At 37.3% G+C, this 5,000-nt stretch overlaps 18 pseudogenes; all 18 read left to right on the plus strand.

Annotated features, from left to right (window-relative positions):
• Positions 1-144: 144 nt before the first annotated feature.
• On the plus strand, positions 145-263 carry LOC148490709 (5S ribosomal RNA; annotated as a pseudogene).
• Positions 264-379: 116 nt separating this feature from the next.
• Positions 380-498, plus strand: LOC148490710 (5S ribosomal RNA; annotated as a pseudogene).
• A 116-nt stretch (positions 499-614) lies between these two features.
• LOC148490711 (5S ribosomal RNA) lies at positions 615-733 on the plus strand (annotated as a pseudogene).
• A 116-nt stretch (positions 734-849) lies between these two features.
• Positions 850-968, plus strand: LOC148490712 (5S ribosomal RNA; annotated as a pseudogene).
• A 116-nt stretch (positions 969-1,084) lies between these two features.
• On the plus strand, positions 1,085-1,203 carry LOC148490713 (5S ribosomal RNA; annotated as a pseudogene).
• A 117-nt stretch (positions 1,204-1,320) lies between these two features.
• On the plus strand, positions 1,321-1,439 carry LOC148490714 (5S ribosomal RNA; annotated as a pseudogene).
• A 350-nt stretch (positions 1,440-1,789) lies between these two features.
• LOC148490715 (5S ribosomal RNA) lies at positions 1,790-1,908 on the plus strand (annotated as a pseudogene).
• A 116-nt stretch (positions 1,909-2,024) lies between these two features.
• On the plus strand, positions 2,025-2,143 carry LOC148490716 (5S ribosomal RNA; annotated as a pseudogene).
• A 116-nt stretch (positions 2,144-2,259) lies between these two features.
• Positions 2,260-2,378, plus strand: LOC148490717 (5S ribosomal RNA; annotated as a pseudogene).
• A 349-nt stretch (positions 2,379-2,727) lies between these two features.
• Positions 2,728-2,846, plus strand: LOC148490718 (5S ribosomal RNA; annotated as a pseudogene).
• Positions 2,847-2,962: 116 nt separating this feature from the next.
• Positions 2,963-3,081, plus strand: LOC148490719 (5S ribosomal RNA; annotated as a pseudogene).
• Positions 3,082-3,197: 116 nt separating this feature from the next.
• On the plus strand, positions 3,198-3,316 carry LOC148490720 (5S ribosomal RNA; annotated as a pseudogene).
• A 116-nt stretch (positions 3,317-3,432) lies between these two features.
• LOC148490721 (5S ribosomal RNA) lies at positions 3,433-3,551 on the plus strand (annotated as a pseudogene).
• A 116-nt stretch (positions 3,552-3,667) lies between these two features.
• On the plus strand, positions 3,668-3,786 carry LOC148490722 (5S ribosomal RNA; annotated as a pseudogene).
• Positions 3,787-3,903: 117 nt separating this feature from the next.
• On the plus strand, positions 3,904-4,022 carry LOC148490723 (5S ribosomal RNA; annotated as a pseudogene).
• Positions 4,023-4,372: 350 nt separating this feature from the next.
• On the plus strand, positions 4,373-4,491 carry LOC148490724 (5S ribosomal RNA; annotated as a pseudogene).
• A 116-nt stretch (positions 4,492-4,607) lies between these two features.
• LOC148490725 (5S ribosomal RNA) lies at positions 4,608-4,726 on the plus strand (annotated as a pseudogene).
• Positions 4,727-4,842: 116 nt separating this feature from the next.
• Positions 4,843-4,961, plus strand: LOC148490726 (5S ribosomal RNA; annotated as a pseudogene).
• The last annotated feature ends 39 nt before the right edge of the window (positions 4,962-5,000 follow it).

Below are 5,000 nucleotides of genomic sequence, written 5' to 3' on the forward strand. Positions count from 1 at the left end.
AACCTGGGAATACCAGGAGCTGTAGGTAATTTTATACTGCCATAACATTCTTTTCTATTACATTTTACATTTAATTTTTTCAACTTATCAATGAATTTACTTGAGTTAAGAAGTAATAGAGGTCTAAAATTAATGGTTTTGTGCACCTACAGCCAAAGCACACTGGACATGCCCAATATCGTCTGATCTTGGAAGCTATGCAGTGTTGGGCCTGGTTAGTACTTGGATGGGAGACCACCTAGGAATCCCAGGTGCTGTAGGTAATTTTATACTGCCATAACATTCTTTTCTATTACATTTTACATTTAATTTTTTCAACTTATCAATGAATTTACTTGAGTTAAGAAGTAATAGAGGTCTAAAATTAATGTTTTTGAGCACCTACAGCCAAACCACACTGGACATGCCCAATATCGTCTGATCTTGGAAGCTATGCAGTGGTGGGCCTGGTTAGTACTTGGATGGGAGACCACCTAGGAATCCCAGGTGCTGTAGGTAATTTTATACTGCCATAACAGTCTTTTCTACTACATTTTACATATATTTTTTTCAACTTATCAATGAATTTACTTGAGTTAAGAAGTAATAGAGGTCTAAAGTTAATGCTTTTGAGCACCTACAGCCAAACCACACTGGACATACCCAATCTTGTATGATCTTGGAAGCTATGCAGTGTTGGGCCTGGTTAGTACTTGGACGGGAGATCACCTGGGAATACCAGGTGCTGTAGGTAATTTTATATAGCCATAACATTCTTTTCTATTACATTTTACATTACATTTTTTCAACTTATCAATGAATTTTCTTGAGTTAAGAAGTAAAAGAGGTCTAAAGTTAATGTTTTTGAGCACCTACAGTCAAACCACACTGGACATGCCCAATCTTGTCTGATCTTGGAAGCTATGCAGTGTTGGGCCTGGTTAGTACTTGGATGGGAGACCACCTGGGAATACCAGGTGCTGTAGGTAATTTTATACTGCCATAACATTCTTTTCTATTACATTTTACATTTCATTTTTTCAACTTATCAATGAATTTACTTGAGTTAAGAAGTAATAGAGGTCTAAATTTAATGCTTTTGAGCACCTACAGCCAAACCACACTGGACATGCCCAATCTCGTCTGATCTTGTAAGCTTTGCTGTGTTGGGCCTGGTTTGTACTTGGATGGGAGACCACCTGAGAATACCAGTTGCTGTAGGAAATTTTATACAGCCAAAACATTCTTTTCTATTACATTTTACATTTAATTTTTTCAACTTATCAATGAATTTACTTGAGTTAAGAAGTAAAAGAGGTCTAAAGTTAATGTTTTTTGAGCACCTACTGCCAAACCACACAGGACATGCCCAATCTCGTCTGAACTTGGAAGCTATGCAGTGTTGAGCCTGGTTAGTACTTGGATGGGAGACCACCTGGGAATACCAGGTGCTGTAGGTAATTTTATACTGCCATAACATTCTTTTCTATTATATTTTACATTTAATTTTTTCAACTTATCAATGAATTTACTTGAGTTAAGAAGTAATAGAGGTCTAAAATTAATGTTTTTGAGCACCTACAGCCAAACCACACTGGACATGCCCAATATCGTCTGATCTTGGAAGCTATGCAGTGTTGGGGATGGTTAGTACTTGAATGGGAGACCACCTGGTTATACTAGGTGCTGTAGGTAATTTTATACTGATATAACATTCTTTTCCAATACATTTTACATTTCATTTTTCAACTTATCATTGAATTTACTTGAGTTAAGAAGTAAAAGAGGTCTAAAGTTAATGTTTTTGAGCACCTACAGCCAAACCACACTGGACATTCCCAATCTCATCTGATCTTGGAAGCTATGCAGTGGTGGGCCTGGTTAGTACTTGGATGGGAGACCACCTAGAAATCCAAGGTGCTGTAGGTAATTTTATACTGCCATAACAGTCTTTTCTACTACATTTTACATTTAATTTTTTCAACTTATCAATGAATTTACTTGAGTTAAGAAGTAATAGAGGTCAAAAGTTAATGCTTCTGAGCACCTACAGCCAAACCACACTGGACATGCCCAATCTCGTTTGATCTTGGAAGCTATGCAGTGTTGGGCCTGGTTAGTACTTGGACGGGAGACCACCTGGGAATACCAGGTGCTGTAGGTTATTTTATACTGCCATAACATTCTTTTCTATTACATTTTACATTTAATTTTTTCTACTTATCAATGAATTTACTTGAGTTAAGAAGTATTAGAGGTCTAAAGTTAATGGTTTTGGGCACCTACAGCCAAACCACTCTGGACATGCCCAATATCATCTGATCTTGGAAGCTATGCAGTGTTGGGCCAGGTTAGTACTTGGATGCGAGACCACCTGGGAATACCAGGTGCTGTAGGTAACTTTATACTGCCATAACATTCTTTTATATTACATTTTACATTTCATTTTTCAACTTATCATTGAATTTACTTGAGTTAAGAAGTAAAAGAGGTCTAAAGTTAATGTTTTTGAGCACCTACAGCCAAACCACACTGGACATGCCCCTCTTGTCTGATCTTGGAAGCTATGCAGTGTTGGGCCTGGTTAGTACTTGGATGGGAGACAACCTGGGAATACCAGGAGCTGTAGGTAATTTTATACTGCCATAACATTCTTTTCTATTACATTTTACATTTAATTTTTTCAACTTATCAATGAATTTACTTGAGTTAAGAAGTAATAGAGGTCTAAAATTAATGGTTTTGTGCACCTACAGCCAAAGCACACTGGACATGCCCAATATCGTCTGATCTTGGAAGCTATGCAGTGTTGGGCCTGGTTAGTACTTGGATGGGAGACCACCTAGGAATCCCAGGTGCTGTAGGTAATTTTATACTGCCATAACATTCTTTTCTATTACATTTTACATTTAATTTTTTCAACTTATCAATGAATTTACTTGAGTTAAGAAGTAATAGAGGTCTAAAATTAATGTTTTTGAGCACCTACAGCCAAACCACACTGGACATGCCCAATATCGTCTGATCTTGGAAGCTATGCAGTGGTGGGCCTGGTTAGTACTTGGATGGGAGACCACCTAGGAATCCCAGGTGCTGTAGGTAATTTTATACTGCCATAACAGTCTTTTCTACTACATTTTACATATATTTTTTTCAACTTATCAATGAATTTACTTGAGTTAAGAAGTAATAGAGGTCTAAAGTTAATGCTTTTGAGCACCTACAGCCAAACCACACTGGACATACCCAATCTTGTATGATCTTGGAAGCTATGCAGTGTTGGGCCTGGTTAGTACTTGGACGGGAGATCACCTGGGAATACCAGGTGCTGTAGGTAATTTTATATAGCCATAACATTCTTTTCTATTACATTTTACATTACATTTTTTCAACTTATCAATGAATTTTCTTGAGTTAAGAAGTAAAAGAGGTCTAAAGTTAATGTTTTTGAGCACCTACAGTCAAACCACACTGGACATGCCCAATCTTGTCTGATCTTGGAAGCTATGCAGTGTTGGGCCTGGTTAGTACTTGGATGGGAGACCACCTGGGAATACCAGGTGCTGTAGGTAATTTTATACTGCCATAACATTCTTTTCTATTACATTTTACATTTCATTTTTTCAACTTATCAATGAATTTACTTGAGTTAAGAAGTAATAGAGGTCTAAATTTAATGCTTTTGAGCACCTACAGCCAAACCACACTGGACATGCCCAATCTCGTCTGATCTTGTAAGCTTTGCTGTGTTGGGCCTGGTTTGTACTTGGATGGGAGACCACCTGAGAATACCAGTTGCTGTAGGAAATTTTATACAGCCAAAACATTCTTTTCTATTACATTTTACATTTAATTTTTTCAACTTATCAATGAATTTACTTGAGTTAAGAAGTAAAAGAGGTCTAAAGTTAATGTTTTTTGAGCACCTACTGCCAAACCACACAGGACATGCCCAATCTCGTCTGAACTTGGAAGCTATGCAGTGTTGAGCCTGGTTAGTACTTGGATGGGAGACCACCTGGGAATACCAGGTGCTGTAGGTAATTTTATACTGCCATAACATTCTTTTCTATTATATTTTACATTTAATTTTTTCAACTTATCAATGAATTTACTTGAGTTAAGAAGTAATAGAGGTCTAAAATTAATGTTTTTGAGCACCTACAGCCAAACCACACTGGACATGCCCAATATCGTCTGATCTTGGAAGCTATGCAGTGTTGGGGATGGTTAGTACTTGAATGGGAGACCACCTGGTTATACTAGGTGCTGTAGGTAATTTTATACTGATATAACATTCTTTTCCAATACATTTTACATTTCATTTTTCAACTTATCATTGAATTTACTTGAGTTAAGAAGTAAAAGAGGTCTAAAGTTAATGTTTTTGAGCACCTACAGCCAAACCACACTGGACATTCCCAATCTCATCTGATCTTGGAAGCTATGCAGTGGTGGGCCTGGTTAGTACTTGGATGGGAGACCACCTAGAAATCCAAGGTGCTGTAGGTAATTTTATACTGCCATAACAGTCTTTTCTACTACATTTTACATTTAATTTTTTCAACTTATCAATGAATTTACTTGAGTTAAGAAGTAATAGAGGTCAAAAGTTAATGCTTCTGAGCACCTACAGCCAAACCACACTGGACATGCCCAATCTCGTTTGATCTTGGAAGCTATGCAGTGTTGGGCCTGGTTAGTACTTGGACGGGAGACCACCTGGGAATACCAGGTGCTGTAGGTTATTTTATACTGCCATAACATTCTTTTCTATTACATTTTACATTTAATTTTTTCTACTTATCAATGAATTTACTTGAGTTAAGAAGTATTAGAGGTCTAAAGTTAATGGTTTTGGGCACCTACAGCCAAACCACACTGGACATGCCCAATATCATCTGATCTTGGAAGCTATGCAGTGTTGGGCCAGGTTAGTACTTGGATGCGAGACCACCTGGGAATACCAGGTGCTGTAGGTAACTTTATACTGCCATAACATTCTTTTATATTACATTTTA

Source organism: Taudactylus pleione, unplaced genomic scaffold, assembly GCF_031769625.1.
Source record: "Taudactylus pleione unplaced genomic scaffold, aTauple2 ptg000550l, whole genome shotgun sequence".
In the NCBI taxonomy this organism is placed as follows: Eukaryota; Metazoa; Chordata; class Amphibia; order Anura; family Myobatrachidae; genus Taudactylus; species Taudactylus pleione.